A 14,952-nucleotide genomic window follows, 5' to 3' on the forward strand; every position below is an offset into this window, starting at 1 on the left:
TGTCTTTGAGGCGAGCACCCAGGGTCCAGAGCCTGAGCAGCCAGGCAGGAGTGGGGGTGGGCTGGGCACAGGGACAGCAGCCCAGCTGGGGTCTGTGTGAGCCGGGCCCCCCACGTGTAGGAGCCGCCCTGCCCCTGACGCTCCCCACAAACCTCCCAGGAGGCAGGACGGGGCCCTCGGGGACGCAGAGACGTCTCCTGGTGAGCTGCTGTGGCTGCCGGGAGAGCCAGGAGGAGCAACTGGCCCGGGGTGAGAGCACCCGCAGCCCACGTCCACCCGGAACCTTGGGACACGACTTCATCCGGGGGAAGGGTCTCTGCAGGTGTCACCAGGGACCTCGACATGTGATTATCCTGGGCTATCAGATGGGCCGAAAGTCCAGCGACAGCGTCCTTGTACGACCAAGAGGAGGCCACATGATGCTGGAGGCAGAGGGTGGAGGGATGCGGCCACAAGCCCAGGGACGCCTGGGGCCACCAGCAGCTGGAGGAGGCAGGGGGGACCCCAGAGCCTTTGGAGGGAACCCTGCGGACACCGTGACTTGGGTTTCTGGCCCCAGCACTGTGAGAGGGTTCCTGTTGTTGAAGCCGACACCATGGGGTCCTTTGTTCCTGGGGCCCTGGGAAACAAGCACCTCATCCCACAAATGCAGATGATTCCGGCTCTCAGGCAAAGCCTCTGTGTGGCTGCCGTGTGGCTGTGTGGACCTACACCCACTCACTGTGCGTCAAGTTTCAATAACTGGAGGGTGGACGGAGGTTGCTCAGGCTTTGTTGGTGACCAAGAGCCGGGGTACAGCGTGATCCAGAACAAAGGGGTCTGGGCAGTGGCCACGGCCGGAGGAAGGCCCTCGCTTCCTGCCAGGAGATGTGTGAGGCTGCTGTGAGGGGCCCGCCCGGGGCGAGGAGAGCCCACATCTCTGTTTCCAGGATTTTCTACATGTGGACTGGATGGACTCCATGCTATGAACAGCACTCCGTGAACTCAGAACAAAATGTCTTCACAGACAACCAGTGACAGTCTTCATGAATAGGGCAGACGGTGACCCACCTCTGCCTCCAAGGGGCCCAGAGCAGAGTGCCAGCGCCCGGTCCACAGGGCGGGGCCTCCGCGGCCGTGGCTCCACCTTCTTGTCCTGGCGCCTGCGTGCTGGGTCACTCAGTGCCTGCGACAGGCCCTCTGTCCCCTCCGCCGCCCCCTGCCTTGGATTCCTAATGACCCGGCTCCTTGAGCACGGCTGCTTCTGAAGCCTGGCCCTCACCTCCTGCTACAGTGTCACTATTGGCAAAACCACTGTGTTGAAGTCAGGTTTTGAAAGATGGACTAAACGGTCACCTTTAGGCTAACACAATGACGGGAACCTAACGATGAGCCACATTTCTCATTATCACTTGCACTGTTAGTAATAACTTTCAGGCACCCACAGGAGTGCTGGGGCCGTTCGGGACACAGAAGGCGCAGCTCAGCTCCTACCTGGCAAAAGAGACACATGAGTGACCAGAGCGGGCCTCAGGACGACCACAAAGGCCCCCTGTTCTTTCCACTCTGAGTTCCTGGGCAGGCCTGGTCTCTGAGTGTGGAACTTTTCAGGAGAACCAAAATTAGACAGAAGCCCATCTCGGGACACTTTGGAGTGGAAGTAGAAGCCAGAGGGTGGAGGCCCAGGACCACTGTGGGGATGGGGCGCAGGCAGAAACAGCCACAGCCTGCCTGTGCCGGCTCCCCAGTGTCAGAGCCCAAGTCCTCTCACTCATGAGCTGGCGGTCTGTGGATGGCCAGCACCCATTGCCCCTTCTCTGGTCCAGCACCCCAACTTCCCCTGCTGCCTCTGCAGGGCTCCCTGACCTGACTGAGATGTGAGGTGAAGCCCGACTCTGTGCTCCCACACTGATTGCTGCCAGCACTTCTGATCCAGATGAGATGCTGAGAGCAGGACAGAGCCTGGGCGGAGGGTCCAACGACAGAGCCTGGAAGTATGCTTATGGCGGCGTTTCTGCAGCTGGGAGGGTGAGGACAGAGCCTGGGGGCGGGGGGGGGGGGGGGGGGGGGGGGGGGTCTGTGGCTGGGAGGGTGAGGGCAGAGCCTGGGGGGGTCTGTCGGGGGAGAGTGAGGAGAGAGATGGAGTGCTGGGTTCTGCAGCCAGAAGGGGGGGACAGAGGCTGGAGTGGAGGGTCCCTTGGCCAGCCCCAAGAGAACCACAGCAATGAAGCTGGAAGTGACCTAAAGGCCACCGTCTCCCCGGAGGCTGTGCCTCTCAACGCCTGAGGACTCCTGCTCCACGGAGGGACCCTGGAGAATGGAGCGGGAGACCCTGCACCCCAAGTCCCAGCACTCTGCAGGCAGTACCTCCAGGTCACCCCCGACCTCAGAACCTCCTGCTGAGCCACCTCCTGAGACGGCCGGGACCCGCCCTGCCTCCAGCACACCCGCTCGGCACCCACCGCAGCGCTGGCCTGGTGGGGACGGGGCAGCAGGTGTCCCCGAGAAAAGAGAAAGGAGGAGAAACTGGAGAGGCGCTCAGGATTGCCGCTTCTCAAAGGTGACCAGGGGCGGCCTCACCGTCCGCAGGAAGAACGAAGGCCTCAAGCGGGAGTTGGGGCCGGGCGGGGACGCAGTCGCTGCTTGTCCCCCGGGGAAGGAGGCCCAGCTGGGCCCGGTGCCCGGTGCCGGCACGGACCCGCCTCCCCGCCTCGGCCAACCCCGGGGCCCGGGCGCCCGCCGCGCACTCCCGTGCTCCCAGACTCTCGGGCGCGGCCCCATCCCCGCCCGGGCCTGCGCGCCCCCGTGGAGCCCGAGCGTCTTTGCGGAGCTTCCCCCGCCGCCGCCATCGCCTCCACCCGCGCCCTGCGGGGACCCTAGGGGACCGCGCCGGCCTTGCGGGGTCCGAGGGCCAGGTGCTGCCGCACAGGCGCCGCCCCCGGCGTTCCCACGCCCCTGCGCGCGGGGCCGGCAGCCGCGGGGCCTGCGCAGCGCTGGCCTTGTAAGGCAGAGGCGGCGCTCGGACCGGCCTCCGTGCGCCCGGCGCGCCCCCGGCGGGAGAGGCCGGGGCGGGGCCGCCAGCGAGCGCGCGGGGCGGGCCGAGGGGGCCGGGGCGGGGCCGGGAGGGCCGGGACGCGGCGGGGGGGAGCGGGGCGGGGCCGGGCTCCGGAGGGCGGGGCCGGTCCGGGGGCGGCGGCGCGAGCGCACCGCTGGGCACCGGGTCGCGCGGCGGAATCGCGGAGGCGCCGCCGCTGCAGTCGCTGCATCTCCGAGGTAAGCCGCCGCAGGGCTCGTCCGGGCGCGGCGCGGAGAGCGCCCCCGGGGCGCAGGGTCCCCAGCCCCCACTTGTCTGCCACCTGCGCCCGCGGCCGGGGACGCGCGACCCAGCTCCGGGCGCCCGCGAGCCCCTGCCAGGTCCGGGCCCGGCGCGTCCGTGCGCCCCGTGCCCCTGGGCTGCAGGGCGGTCGGCGCTGCGTCGATGCGCGGGTGTGGGGACGCGGGGTTCCTGGCGGGGTGGGGCGGTGCAAAGGACAGGTTTATAATTGGGCCCCAAATGAGGCGCTGTGGCCTTTCTTCGCGTCGGTGCTTAACGCGGCAGAGGACGCCCGGTCCCTCCGGGCGCCGCAACCCGGCCCCCCCCACGTCCAGCTACATAAACACTGTTACCGACGTCCGGGCCTGGGGTGGCGGCCGCCAGCGACGCGGTGGGAAATTAGGGCTTAGAAGATTTGATATGAAGCCACTGTTCTACAGCACGAATTTTAGGAGACCCAGGGCCACAGAAAGGGCCCAGAATGCGCGTGATCCTTCGGCAGGGACTCGCCGCCCCCCTCGGGGTCCCCAGCCTTTTAGGTCCGTCATAAACGTCACCATCGTCATCCCAGGTGAGAGTCAGGCCTCCGGTGTGCAAATTCAGGAGCTTCCCTGGAGGGGTCTTACGTTTTCTTATCGCGTGTGAGGTATAACCCAGACATCAAGATAAAGAGGGTGGCTGCCAGTCTATTTTTTTCCACACACCTCTGAAGAGCAGAGCCCGCCTTCGAAGGAGGATCCAGAGAAACCCTTTATTCTGCGGCTTCAGTTATGTAAAGGGAGGCTTGAAATTAGGTGGGAAGAAAATCTGTTCCTCTGCCTTCCCAGTGGCTGCTGCTTTGATGGACGTTCTGTGTTCGCTGAAGATCAGACACCTTTTAGGATAAGCTGACTGTGCTGTCATCCATCTGCGTGTTTATTGGTTAATTTGCCTGGCATTTATTAGATACTTGCCGGGTCCCTGGGGGACGCTGATAAAAGGACCCTTGCAGCCTGCCTCTCAGACTCTCCAGGGCTGACCTCTCAGGGAGGGCAAGCTGGGGGTGGGGGTGCTCCCTAGAGCCTGGCCAGCCCCTGGCCCCTGACCTGAACTCCCTTTGCACTGGGACCACATCCGGGGATGGAGGGATAGGGCCGAGGAGGAGAGCTGGGAACAGACAGGAAATGGGAGTTTGAGGGGGGCTGTGAGACAGACAGCTTGCCAGATTCCTTGAACTGGATTCCAAGAATGTGTGTTGGGTACCAGCCCCTGTTCCCATCACAGGGTCGGCATCGCAGGGCTTGGGGATGGGGGTTGTGGAGGTGGTGCTTGTGAACTTCCTGGGACCATCTGCAAATGCGTGCCATGTGAGGGTGTGTGCCTTCTCCTGGGGAAAGGGTCTGTGGCTCTCAAGGTCCCCAAAGGGACCTGTCGTTCAGAAAGGCACCATAGTTTAAATGCTACATTAAAAAGCCTCTCCCAGCCATCGGACTGCCAGTGCTGGAGATTAGAGGAAGCTGCACTCGCGTATTCCTATCTCCCCGGCGTCTTTTGGCTGATCTTCCTGAATCCTTTGAAGTTGCAATAAATACTGTTTTAACCATATACAGTGCTCATTGTGGGAAATGTGCAAATCACAGGAGAATTTCATAGAGAAAATTAAAATCGTCATCACTGATTGAGGTTTAAGAGAAATCTTTGAGCAGCCAAACTATCCTCAGGGGCAGCGTCCACGTGGTTTTCCCTCCCCGGTGGGCAGTGGGGACACTCCCTGCAGCAGAAGCTGAGAATTAAAAGCTTCCTCGGGGAAAGGCTGTGCTGACTGAGAGCCAGGCCTATTTATAGCTGGTGATGTTGCTGGTGAGGCGGGAGGAGCATGGACGAGAGATGCCATCTGGGGATCTTGGGGCCTTGCTGCTCCTTGAAGTGTCAGGTCTTCCTCGAGCCATGTGGTCAGTGCCTGAGCCCAGCCTGGCGCCATCCAGAAACCGCCCTGGACCCAGGGTGCTGGGCACAGTGCCAAGTCCACCTGAGCCGGCAAACCCTGGACCAGGCAGACTTGGGGAGTAGGCAGGAGAGTCGACACACACCCAGCTCCGACTGCTTAAGCAACAGGTGTTTACTGGAAAGGAAAGAGTGGAGATGCCTGGGTGGGGCCCAGCTGCATTTGGGGCCCAGACGTGGTCTCCGCTCCCCATGTGGGGTCTCCCCACTGTTCAGCCCCTCCCGGGGAGAACAGCTTCCTCTTTGGATGGGGAGGAAGCCACGGTGTCACCACCCACAGCATCCCAGACCACGGCATGCCTGCTCCACAGCCCCCACCCACCACATCCCGGCTCAGCAGCACCTCTTCAGAGAGGGACACTCCTGTGCAGCGTCTGCCTCTCAGGTCCTGGGCGTGGCTTTGAGTGGCCCTGCTGGGCTCGAGGGGAGGATGCGGGTTCTGTGATCAGCAGCCTCCGGAATTGCACGTGGGGGAAGGGCAGCTCCCCACAGGAACGCGGTATAGTCTCAGATCTCATTTCCTGATGGGAATTAAGGCTGTTTTCAGGTTCCAGGGCTGCCCCTTCACTGCACAGTGGCGTGCAGTGACTTCTCAACTGTGAGTTGTAATTCAGTGTCTAAACCTCCAAATACAGTCCCTTCTTTGGTGAAGAAACGCAAAAATCCTTTCACAGAGCACGAGGAAACCGCGGTGCTCTGACTTGCTCCCCACTCGGCGTCTTGTCAGCCCCCATGTGCTGGGAGGCCTGAGCGGCTCTCCTTGGCCCTGGGCGCTCATTCCAGCTTTTTCCTTTTTTAATCAGCTTTGTGAAAGGGAAGGTGGGTCCTGACCACTTCTCAGGCCTAAACGGGGAACCACCTGCAGCCCTTTCGCACCCCTGCCTTCCTCTCGAGGCCAGCTTCTCCCCGTGTCCCCAGGGTGCCCGAGTCTCTGGTTTGCTTGGCCTGATAAGTGGGGCATCCCATGTGGGCTCAGCGTGGCGCCCCTGCCCTGGGCCACATTTCCTGGGGACCCATCCTGTAACCCTGTCCCCCGATTTGTTCAACAAACGTCTGTTGAACAGCTGCCAGGTGCCAGGTGAGCCGGTGTGCCCTCCACCCTGGGAAGCTCTGGCTCCAGAGGAAAGGTCACAAAACAGCCAGCATCCTCCAGGTGACCTCGCTCAGGCCTCACACCCACTGCTGTCTCGTCTCCACTTGGGAAGGGACCAGCCAGGCCGGCGGGTTGAGCTCCACGGAGTGGAGGCTGCGGACATGGGTCCGGCCCCAGAGTCGGTCTTCACTCAGATGTCCCTTGTGTCTGCCTCCAGCAAGCTCCCGGCTCTGAGTCGCGAGCTGCCCATGGGAAATGTGTTCCACGCCCTCCTCCCCAGTCAAGGTGGACGCGCTGTGCACGCTACTGCCTGCTCGCTGACCCTCAGCCCCACTCTGGCCATCTAAGGCTGTGTCACAGACCACCCCAAAACCTTGGGCTCAAGACAGTGACAGCGCTGGCTTTGCTCACGAATCTGCCACCCCGCAGGGCGTGGCAGGGACAGCCGTCTCTGATGCCCTGGCCCTCGCTGGGCGGGACCCTCCCAGGCTTCTCTGCTCCGTCACGTGCTAGGTTGACGCCCGGCAGGCCCTGCGGAGGCTCCTCTGTCTCTGGTGAGGTCTCTCCAGAAAGCAGGCTTCAGGGAACAGGACCCCTCACGTGTCAGTTCAGGGAGCTCTGGCTACAGGTCCCAGGAGAGAGCTGAGTGAGGGAAGTGTCACCTTGTGAGGTGAGCTCTGCAGTCAGGCGTCCCTCCTGCTGTGTCCGCGGTGGAGGCTGTTGCGCAAGTGCCCCAGGTTCAGAGGAGGGGGCATGTGGGGGCAGCAAGGCAGGGCCGCCGTTGCCCTGAAGTACAGCCTGCCCCTTCTCTGGATGCTTCTGAGGACCCCTCGTGGCAGACTCCGTGCTTTCCTGTGCCCTTGACCTGCACCCTTCGGTGGTCACCGGCGGCCTGCTCACCAGTGCACCTCAAGTCCTTGAGTCCCGTCCTCTCCTCACACCCCACCCCGCTGGCCAGGCGCCGCCCAGTCCCTCCTGTCCCTGCTCCTCCCCAGGACTTCTCTCCACGGCCAGCCGCTCTTGTTTCCTGGTGGCTGGGACCACCTCTTCCGGGAGATGCCCCATGGGCCAGCCTCCCCACTGCACCTGGTCCTGGCTGTCGCTGGCCAGGCTGCTCCACTTGGTGTCTGCCTGGTCCGAGGCTGCGTTATCCCTGGTGTCTGGGGGGTCACGGCCCTTGTCAGCACCCTGGCGGTCAGGTAGGTTCCCCTCTGCTGCGGTTGTCTCCACCCTAGCCGTTGTGTCTTCCAGCCGTCCTTGCTTTCTGCTTGAATTGCTGCAGCCGGCCTCCCCCCCCCAGGACCCCCCACCCCTCCCTGCACGTGGCGGAGGGTTCATCCTCGGGAAGCTTTCTCAAAGCAGCCCTACCCCTACTCCAGGCCCTGGGACCTGACCTCGCCCTCCTCCCACGCACCCGCCGTGGGCACCACGGTGCGTCTGCCGAGTTCTCACGGGTGAGCCATGGCACATGCTTGTCCTTCTCAAGGTCTGTCTCTCCTCTCTGCACACCTGGTCCCACTTCTCCACAGCCCACCACAGGTGTCTGCTCCCTGTGCCCCGGCGCCTCTGCCTCGTCTGCTCCCTCCTGCCTGCGGCCCGGCCCTGGCGCTCTCAGTGCGCCTGCCGATGCCCGCTGCCTCCGTGTCTGAGTGAAGAGCCGGCTGTGGACAGAGGCCGCGTGGGAGGATGGTGTTTCAGAAAGCTCACCTTGGCCTCATCTCCCACCTGCCAGGCTTGTCCCATCCCAGGCTTCGCTGGAATCCTTGGCCCCCAGAGGTCTCCAAGGCCACTGCTTCTTGTCCCTTTAGACGTCAGCACAGAGGTCGCCTCCCCGTGGGCGGTGCCTGCCCACCTGTCTCAGCCCAGGTGTGCGGCTGCTCTTGTCCCGTTCCTGGGGGGACACCTGCTTTTGTTGTGGTCTTACCACCCAAGTGCGCTTCCCAGGCACTGGTTGAGTGCCTCACCTCATGTCTGTGGGATCACAGCCCACGTTCTCTTGTGCCGGCTTGTTCCGTCGCTGCTGTGTCTGCGCCGTCGTCCCTGCTACCTTGAGCAGCCGGTCCGTCCACGTCCACTCCAGAGCCCGCTGCCTTCTCTTTGTCCGCTGTGGGCGTGGGGTCGGTGGGGGTCGGGGTCACTTCTGTGTTTGGCTGTGGTGGGCGGCTGCGTGTCGTCCTGTGATGTCCTTTGGGGCATTGTGGAGGCTTTTCTGTCGGGTCCTTGGTCGTCCACATCTTCAGTCATCCATGACGCCCAGCAGTTTTCCAAAGTGGCCGAGACCATTAGTCCCGGCAGCTCTCTGCTCCTGGGGCTTCGGGTAGCGCAGGCCCTCGTTCGGGGTGAGGGCGTGGGAGGGTCAGCCTCTGGCTTCAATTTGCGCATCCGATTATGCTCATGGGCCCACACTGCCTGCACGCTCCTGGCACTCGCATGTGCTGTTCCCGAAGAGCCTCCCGCTCTGTTCTGCAGCCACCTTTCTGGTCTTGGTCGATCTGCAGGTTCCCCACAGACTGGAGAGGGGCCAGTTGGTGTTTCGCGTTACAGGGGTCTCCTCCTACCTCGCAGCTTGCCTTTTCACTCCCTTAATGATATTTTTTGATGGACAGAAGTTCTTAATTTTAATCTGGTGCCATTTTAGAGTCTCTTCCTTTAGGAGGGCGATTTTTGCATCCTGTGTGGAGGCTCTTTCCCTGCTCCAGGGACATCAGATTCTCTGCTGCGTTGTCTTCCTGAAGCTTAGTTATTTTGTGTCTCCTGCTTCGGTCCGCCACATGCCTGGACTGGCAGTGTTGAGTCCGTTTTCTCTTTTTTGAGCACGTTCTCTTCCGCTTTCTTCTGCAGGGCCACCGCTGTTGCACGTGGCATCTGTGTGTGCTGGGGGCTGTGGGGCTGGGCGGCCCGCTGGCTCGTCGCTCTCCTCACACCGGCACCACACGCCACACCACGCTCATTCCCACGCTTTACGTCATCTCTGCGTCCAGTGGAGCAAATCTGGCTCTTTCCTGATCACTTGGTTAGTCTGCGCCCTGTGCTCCTGCACATATGTGTTGTAGCCTCGGCTTGTCTGATACCCAGACATAAAAATTGTTGAGATTTTTCTTGGGATTAAATGAAAACTGTGGATGGATTTAGGGATAACTGACATCTTTGCATATTCGGATTTCAATCCATGTTTATAATATAATTCCTTACACTTTTCCTTTCAGTAATGCTTCATAGTTTTCTGTGTCAGTGGTCTTGACATCTTTTGTTAGATTTATTCCTGGGTAATGGATAGTTCTTCATGCTATTTTATTATTTTATTTAAATTAAGCTGATATTTCTTTCCTCCCCAAAGCCCTGGTACGTAGAGGTATATTCTAGATGTAAGTCCTTCCATTTCTTCTATGTGAGCCACTGCCACAGCATGGGTTCTGACAGACGGGTGGTGTGGTTCCACACCCAGGAACCAAACCCGCCACCAAAGCCGACCACGCCGAACTTTAACTGCTGGGTCCTCAGGGCTGGTGCTCTTGGTGACATTTTAAATGGCATATTTCTAAATGCCTCATATTGTTTCTTTTTGCTGCTACATGGAAATAAAATAGATTTTTGTATGTTGACTATGTATCCAGAAAACTTGCTAAATCACTTATTGATTCTAATAATTTTCCTGGTATTTCTTTGGATTTTGTCTATGCACAGAGAAACTGCGAATAATGAGTGTTTCATTTCTTCCTTCCCAGTTTTTGTATCCTCACTTCCTCTTGTCTTACTGCACTGACACTGTGACTAGAGGCCAGGAGGGCAGGCCTGTGTCCTTGTCTTACCCCAGTTTGAAAAGAAAAGTTTTCAATATTTCAGGTGTGGAGATCTTTGTCATTTTTTGTAGGTACCTCTATCGAATTAAGGCATTTCCTTCTTTTTCTAATTTGCTAAAAATTCTTATGCTGAATCCCATCAAATGCTTTGTCTGCATTTGTTAAGATGATGCGATGGTTTTGGTCCTCTATTCTGTTAGTGTGTTGAATTTATTACATTGATTCATTTTCACATTAAACCAACCTTGCATTCCTGGCATAAACTGGACTCAGTTGTAAAGTATTGACCCTATTTATCTATTACTGGATTCACTTGTTACTATTTTGTTTAGGACTTTTGCATCTGTGTTCAGCCCCACGGCTGCAGCCTGCCTGGGTGGAGCGAACTCCCGTTTCTCTCTAGGCTCAGGACCTGCCCTCGGCTGCTGTTCTTGTCTGTTTGGTCTTGGGCTTCTCCGTGCTGCACTCCATGGCTGCTCCAGCCCAGCCACCTTGCCCTAGGACAGGGCTGTGCAGGCTCATCTGAGACCCAGCCATCCCAACAGTGGAGCGGCCCCAGTCTGGAAGAGGCCATGTGGCATGTGCATGCAGTCCGACCTCTCCCTGAATTAACAGACTTCCTGTCGAGGGTCTTATGTGCTTCACCCTGTACCTTGTATGTGCACCCATTTTTATCTCTGCCCAGTACTTCCTACTTGAGACCAGAACAGTTGTTTTTGAGGACAGGTGTCCTATGGCAGTCCCCTACTTAGAGCGCTTCCTAGCTTAGGGTCGCCTCCAGGGGCCTCCAGAATCCAGCCCTGGCTGGCCCTCTGCCCACTCTTGCCCCCATTGGATGGCTCTCTGTGCCAGCATCAGATGGCTCCCCTCCTCTGGGCCCTTGCATGTGCTGTTCTCTGTGAGGGATGCTTCTCCTCAGGCCTTGCCTGCTGTGTGAGTCCTGGTGCTGCTGTGACAAAGGACCACAGATCGGTGGCTTAACAACAGAAATTTGTCCTCTCCCAATTCTGGGGCCAGAAGTCTGGAGTCAAGGGGTCAGCAGAGCCGTGCTCTCTCTGGAAACTCCAGGGGAGGGTCCTTCCTGCCTCTTCCAGCTCCCGGGGCTCCAGGTGCTCCCCGGCTTGTGGCCGCGTCACTCTTTCTCTCCCTCTCTTATCACATGCGCTTGTCTGAGTCCCTCGTCTTCTGTCTCCTACAGAGACACTTGTCGTTGGATTCAGGGCCACCCGGAATCCAGGACGATCGCATCCCGAGGTCCTTAGCTTGATCACATCTGCAAACACCCTTTTTCCAAACAAGGTCACATTCATAGGTTCCAAGGGTTAGGACGTTGATGTTCCTTTTCCGGGGCCACCATTCACCCCACTACACTTGCCCTCTGCATAGGGAGCCTGCTTGACCCCATAGGGAACTTGTGGGGGAGGGCGCCTGTGCTGACTGACTGAGGGGGCATCAGCCACCAGAAGGTTCCACCTGTGTCCTCATCGCATCACCGCACGACTCCAGCAGGAGGTGGGTGTCAGACCCCGGCGTGGTGGACGTCCGTCTGTTAGTGGAAGTTTCTCCGTCTGTCTGGGCGGCCGGATCATAAAACGTGGATCCCGGGACCATGTCCCTGCATCTTCATTGTAGTCCACTCTGTGGCGGGACGCATGCGAGTGCTCTGTTGGTGGAACGTCCTGTGAGATGTTTTAGAAAAAGCGTTTGGCCCAGACGGTGAGCGGCAGGGATGTGAGTTAATTCTGAGGAGCTTGAGGGTCCCTGAGTGGGGCCAGGCCTGTGAGCCACAGGCAGTGGCCGAGCCTTGCTCCCGCGTTTCTGTGGTTGCTCCGGGCCCCCTGACGCCGGTCCACCAGCATCGGTTGGGAGGCTCCTCTGGAACGGGGGACGCCATTCGCCTGAAAGGCTCTCCCTTGGCCTCTGACCCTCACAGCTCTCATGCCGTAGATCCATGTGCAAACACACTCCACACGGCTGCTCCTGGCCGGTGGTGTGCTCAGATTTCATACAGAACCCACTGAGGGAGACCAGCGCCGGCTCGGGGGTCCCAGGAGGCCGAGGGGCCCTGACTGGGCAGGTCCCCGAAATCCCTGGGTTCACAGTGACCCAGAGAAGTGTCTGCTGTTGACGCCAGTTCTTCCAAGGGGCAGGGGAGGGCGACGCTCGTGTCCTCACGGGTGGGTGGGGCTTGAAGATGCCCCCACCCCACTGCATCCCCTGCCCTCCTCGGTTTCCCTTCCTGGGAGGGCTCTGGGCCCACGAGGCCGTCTTCTGGAGAAAGCAAAGCCTGTCCCGGGCCTGCCCTCGGCCTGGCCGCTGCCACCCACTCCCAGCCTGTCCCCCTGTCCCGCAGCAGTTCCCTAGGTCCAGGCTTGGGGGAGGGTCCGTGCTGCGCTCACAGCGGGCGGTGGGGGACAGTCGCCGGGTGTAGGGGGAAGACACAGCTGCCCTCTGCTCCGCCTTCCCTCACATCTGGGAAGAGCTGCGTGGTGCCATCTTAGTCCCCAGGCTGCTCTGCGGGCGGTGACAGCCTGAGACCCTCAGAGACACCAGGCCTCAGGGCCAGAGTCCCAGTCCCTTGCACCTTTCTGGACCAGCGGCCTCAGGCTGCAGGACCAGGACCTGAGTGGCGGCCGAGGGGACAGGTGTGCCGCACGCCACCGGGAGGGCCCAGAGAGGGTGCTTCGTGGAGCCTGCGGGCCCAGAAGAGGCCACCTGGTGGGGTCCGGCGCTCTCACTGCCTGGAACAGCCCTCAGCCTGGACGAGCAGTCATTCACATCGAGTGAATGTCATTCACATCGAGTGTCAGTCAGGGCAGCTGCCGCGCAGGGGCCGAGTTACAATTAAAAATGTGAACAGTTGCCAAAGGGCTGGGTTGTACTCAAATGGCCTCTGAAATCAAGAGCTGAAGATGCAGAGTAGGGGGAGGGCTGTGCCAGGCCAGCCCTGTGGCCCGGGGGCTCCTGATGGCCTTTGTTCCCTCAGGCGTTTACTCGGGGGTCTCCTCTCGGGCAGCGCCAAGGGCCGGGCTCTCCTAGACCCCACGGTGGGGCCTGCGTCTGTGCTGGGCCTGGGCGGCTGGCGCAGGTGAGGAGGGGGAGGCGGGGCAGGGGACACCGTCCCTGCCCCTGGGCTCCGGGCTGCCAGGGTCTTTTGAATTTACTGTCCACTGCCTGCCCCCAACATCACCTCAGCCACGAGTGTCTCGTGCACCGGAATGGCCTTGGTGGATGTCAAGGTGGGGCTGGCGGAGCTCAGGGCCCGGGCCTGGGACCCAGTGTGCGGAGCAGCCATGCTTGGGATCTGTTTGGGGCTGCGGCCATTATTCCCTCAACCCCCTCGGCCTCCTAAGTCTGCGTCTGGACCAGGCCCTAGTGGAGCCCCGGTCCCAGGGCCTGCCTGCCACGGGGCCTCGAGGGGCCGGGAGGCGCCCGGCTCCTGCCCTTCCCTTGACCTCTCTCCTCTGTACACTTTCTTCAGAGTCTCTGGGTTGCCTTTGAGAGTCTTCTGCTGTCTGGTAAGCATTCTCTACGCGGCCTGGCCCCCACGTGGGCCTCCTTCGCCGCTCTCCCGTCGCCAGAGGTGCTCCCGGGCCACCAGTCAGCCCTGAGACTCCAGCACTCCGGCGAGGTCTGGGCAGGAGCCAGCTCAGTCAGATCCCAGAGTGCGAGCATTTCCAGGCTCCAGAGCTTTCTTGCTCAGAAGCGGGATCTCAGTGCAGGCGCTGGGCCTCAGGCCACACCAGGGGACCCACGATGGTCCCTGGGCTCAGCTCCCTGCCCTGGTCGAGGGCGCTACCCGTGCATGCAGCCGGGGCATAAAGATTCAGAGGCCGCAGGTAGCACCACGCCCACCCTGAGCAGCTCAGCTGAGGTGTGGGTTGGGTGGTGCCCCGTGGGAGTGAGGATGGGAAACTGAGCGGGAGCTCCAGGACAGCCGGAGTGGCCCCACCCCTGGGCTTGCATCTCCAGAAGCTTCCTTCTGATGCCCTCTCTCCAGGGAGCCCTGTCCCACCTGCAGGGCCTGTGGCAACATCTCGCTGGCCCAGACACCTCTCATTTCCACAGAGAGCCGCAGCCACATGCCATTCTCCAGTCCAGCTTGCACCCCATGGGCTCCAAGGCCCCCGGACTCCGCGCTCTGCCTTTGGGGAAGGAGGTCAAGGACGAGAGTGCCAACCAAGTGCCTGCCTGTAGTCAGCCCTCCAGCACCCGGGGTCACGGGCAGCTGCTCCCGGAGCTCGGGCAGGAGCAGCCCCACGTGACCTGCAGGCCTCAGTCACTGCTGGCCGCTCCCTTCAGATAGGGGCTGCTCCTGGGGGAAGTCCGCACCACATCCGCCACCAGAAGGTTCAGGAGTCGTGGCTGCAGCACTGGTCAGATGCCCGAGCTGGTTATCTGGCAGAGAACGTCTTGCCTCTCGGGCTCGTGGGGAATCCAGACGTCCGTGGTGCAGAGACTGGCCCTCATCACTCCTGCAAGACTTCCGAGGGGGACGCACGTCCCTTCATGCAGCGGCCCAGGTCGCTTGGGTGTGGGGGGTAACGGCTGGGCCCCCAGGAAGAGGACTGAGTGCCGGGAGGCTCAGAGTTGCCGGGTCAAGCAGGATGGCGCCTGAGGCCTGAGCAGCCACACCACAGCGGGCGTCTCCCTGAGAATGAGCCCTGGGACTCAGCATGTCCCGCAGTAGGTGCCTCTCCTGAGGGTCTGAGCAGGACCCTGGGCAGGGGGACCTGACAGAGAAGGCTCCTGGGGAGGAGAGGCTGGTGGGCCCAGTGTGTCCC

The 14,952-nt window shown here is 60.9% G+C and overlaps 1 protein-coding gene across 1 annotated transcript in view; it reads left to right on the top strand.

Annotated features, from left to right (window-relative positions):
* The first annotated feature begins 3,096 nt into the window (after window positions 1-3,096).
* Window positions 3,097-14,952, top strand: part of TPPP (tubulin polymerization promoting protein) — a 34,796-nt gene continuing 22,940 nt past the window's right edge. The window contains exon 1 of the mRNA XM_044779534.2: window positions 3,097-3,252. The gene's annotated coding sequence lies outside the window, so the exon portion shown is untranslated. The remainder of the gene's footprint in view (window positions 3,253-14,952) is intronic.

Source organism: Equus asinus, chromosome 10 (assembly GCF_041296235.1).
Source record: "Equus asinus isolate D_3611 breed Donkey chromosome 10, EquAss-T2T_v2, whole genome shotgun sequence".
NCBI classification, from domain to species: Eukaryota; Metazoa; Chordata; class Mammalia; order Perissodactyla; family Equidae; genus Equus; species Equus asinus.